Source organism: Nothoprocta perdicaria, unplaced genomic scaffold, assembly GCF_003342845.1.
Source record: "Nothoprocta perdicaria isolate Ctin4 unplaced genomic scaffold, notPer1 scaffold_78, whole genome shotgun sequence".
NCBI lineage: Eukaryota > Metazoa > Chordata > Aves > Tinamiformes > Tinamidae > Nothoprocta > Nothoprocta perdicaria.
This window is the reverse complement of record NW_020456065.1, coordinates 833,166-836,879: the sequence shown is the minus strand read 5'-3', so window position 1 is coordinate 836,879 and position 3,714 is coordinate 833,166.

Sequence of the window (3,714 nt, the reverse complement as noted above, 5' to 3'; positions counted from 1 at the left end):
CTCCTCTCCTCTCCTCTCCTCTCCTCTCCTCTCCTTTCTTCTTTCCTTCAGTCTCTAGGTTCTCATGGATTACGATGAGAGGTGCCAAGGTAATATATATAATCAAGTTCAGTTGTAGACAAAGATAACATAGATCAAGTCTATGGGGCAAGTAAGAATTGCCACTGAGGGACAGGATGCTGTTGCTGAATCTTCTACACCCATTCATACAGCAGGCTATTTTCTTTTAAGGTAGTTCCTGCAAGCAGCAGCAGAACCAGACTCCCAGAGTGCATACATCTCCTTTCTCCCAGAAGGTCAAGCTGCCTTTGGAATAGAAAGCAACCAAAAAACAACCTACGGGGAAGGCCTTGGGCCTCCATTAAATATTTCATTAAAAAGAAAACTGGTCTTGCATGTGTTCTCTTTAAAACCTCCCAGAGGACAAATCTGTCAGGGTATGTCTGCATAGTGAGGAGCATCCAGTAACACAACTATTCCTCCCACTCTCTGAGACGGCCTGACACGAGCCAGCTCGAGTCCAGAAGCTGCGTAAATATGCTCGCATAGTGCCAAGCCTGAGCTAACACAGGTTGTGTCTCAACAGGCCTCATTAGCTCAGGCTCATTACTATAATAACCCGGCTACATGGCTGCTGCATTGCAGCTGGCTCTGCGTGCTGGCTTGCAGCGTGCAAGGAGTAGGCACAGAAGTATCTCCTCCTGACCGTGTAGACATGCCGTCAGCGTGTTCCTCCTCTTCTTCCCGGAGATTTTGTCATTCAATTTGAAAGCCAGCAGCTGCTTCTCTCAAATTATTGTACTGGCATAAGAACATTTGAAAAATAGTACGTTCTTGAAAGGCTGTGGAAGGCTAGTTGCCTCTAGCAGGTCAGAGAAACATTTCTGTTATACCACGATGGAGTTTTCCCTAGTAGAAAGCACAACCTTAAGCAAGGATCACCTAGAAAAACAACTTCCAATTTCCTCTCCTCTCTCCTCTTAACAACACATACAGGAGTAAATTACAAAGTGAGTATTGTGGCATGGGTAAAAACATGCAGTGTCTGCTTTTGAATAAAAAGTGGAAAAACTCATCCTTCTTTTTATGGAAATGGACAGGTTTTGTATTTCCCAAGTTGTAACTGAGTAGACATAATTTATCTGCACTTATCCTCAGCTAATGGGTAAATATCCTACTTTTAGCTCAAAGGCACAGTCAGAGCTGCATAGACTCACAGCTAAAGTCAAAGAATGCAACAAGTACAGAAAAAAATAACTTTAAATTTTAATGCTGGAAGGAGACAGCACCAGAGTGGTAGTTCAGATAGTAATGTCAGCTTATAATAAATGCTCAGAACAAAGAAAGTCTCAGGCACAATTTCTATAGATCACAATAGTAGAGCATATTACCTGTGATCCTCCCACTTCCACTTCTTATCCCCATGACTGTATTTCTCAGGTGGGGAAGTAGCAGAGTAAGACAGAAATATTATGTGCCAAACACCTATGCACACACACACGGAAGTATTCCCAAACAATCAGCCTTATATTTTTTTAATAAATTCTTTTTGATTTTTGCTTCAACTTACACCTTCTAACAATGTTTCGTAGTGAAGAACTGAGAAACATTCACATTTCTATATCCTAAATCAATATTCTCATATAGACATTGCAATTGCAGGCTAGGGAGTTTTGCCTTGTGATAAAATTACAAGAGTTCACAATATTGAAATTTTGCATATTGCTGTGAAAGTGTCACACTACTGAGAGACCTGTTCTTGACAGGTAAGTAAATCTGTTCACCTGAGTAGGTTTGACAAGCTGGGTTCAAATATACTCATTCAGTTTGCTTTACTAACAAATGCATTTTTAATTATAAAATTTTATAATGTTCTTCCAAATTCTAAGAAAACAGACATGCTTACATTTTGTATCACATTTTGTGACACAAAAGTCATAGTGTACTATTAGTGTAACTCCACTAATACTGCAACATTTGTCATATGAATTAAAGATGTAGATAAGGTTTTTAAAATTTATTTTTATGATTATGGTGGGGAAACACTATTGGTTCAATAAAATCAATTTACAGTCTCCATGTCATTCTCATCAAACCTTCAACAAACCTTGTTTGTTCTTAAATTGATTTATTTCCAAAAAGTAATGGTGCTTTAAGTGAACTATGTTGCAATGCCCTCTGCTGGCACTAAGTTGATAAACTCTTTAGATCTTCCGTTTAGATGACTTTTAAGAGGTGTAAGAATGGTTTAAGTACAGAGGCATCAAACCACTACCAACTACCAGTATCCTAAGTTGGTGAGAATCTGTAACAGACCTTTAAGTAAAAACAGTTTCATTCAACAATCCTAAATTTGCTATATACCTTTTACAATGTTTTTAAGGACCTTTCAATGTTTCTCAGATGAAAATTTGTGCTAACTTCCCAAATTCTAAGAAAACATCTGGGCTAAAGAAGAACGTAAGAGTATCAACTGACATAGCCATTCACTAAAAAAAAAAAAAAAAAAAAAAAAAAAAAAAAAAAAAAAAGTCCTTCTGCATCAACAAATCAAGACTATGAAAACTTTATCAGAATGGTTGTGTTGGATTTCAGTATTTCAAGCGGAATTTCAAAGCTCCCAAGAAGCTTACATCTTACCCAGCCAATGCATGATCATACCACTTACAAATACAGACTATATTTATTGCACTTGTCTGAAGCCATTGTTAAAGCAATGAACTGAACATAGGCGCTAGGGCTTATTTGATCCTCTTGGTCAATATTTTGAACAGGTTTTAAGAAAATGGGAATGATAAATTATAGAGTATATATACTATAGAATACAGCATGAATGCATAAGAAAAAAACCAAAATCTTGAAAATGGGCCTCGTTGTTTTGCTTTCTGACTTTCTGCTCTCTACTGAAAGCTTAGCGAGATGCTATCCATTGCCAAAGAGTTAATACTTTCCATGAGTAAATTTGAAACATATAAACATCTCCTATATAGCAAGATTAATCAAGTAACAGTTTTTAAATGCCATATCATCTAAAGTATGTATTTTATGGCTGCTCTGTAAAAATTTCTGCAAGCATATAGTGAACTGATAAAACTGGGGTCTGAAATGTTCTTCTTATTTCTGTCTTTCAGTTATATCTGACTGTAGTATGAAAATTATAAGCCTGGCCCAAATCTGGCATCTTGGAAACCTGAGTGAGAGTTTCGATACTGCTTTGTAGAGGAGGATGTTCAGCCATCACTGAAAGAAATCCCATTAGTGTTCCTGAAAATCCAACCCTTAAACCTTTATTAAGAAGCCCTTGAAAGAGGTTTTTGCTCCAAGCCATAAATCTTCCCATCAGATATGCAGGGCAGATCACCAATTAACACTAGACATGAAAGATTTTCTTGATTACAATATGGATGTAGTTTTCTCTGGAGAGCTGCTTTGTTCAAAACCAGCCTCTTGTCACCTCACTGTATTTTCACAGTCAAAACCAGACCATTTTAGTGCATCAGAAATGTGGGTTTCAGCAATCTAAACTGTTTTCATGAGACAAATTGTTACACAATAGATGGCCTCTTACTTTTCTGACACAAGGTCTTTTCATACTGCAAAAACATTCTGTTCCTTCTGTGACACAAAGAAATTGGGTCCAAATGAGAAATATATGTAGATGCGGTAATAAACATGTTACTGGGCAAACTTGAGCACTTAAGACTATTGTGTAGA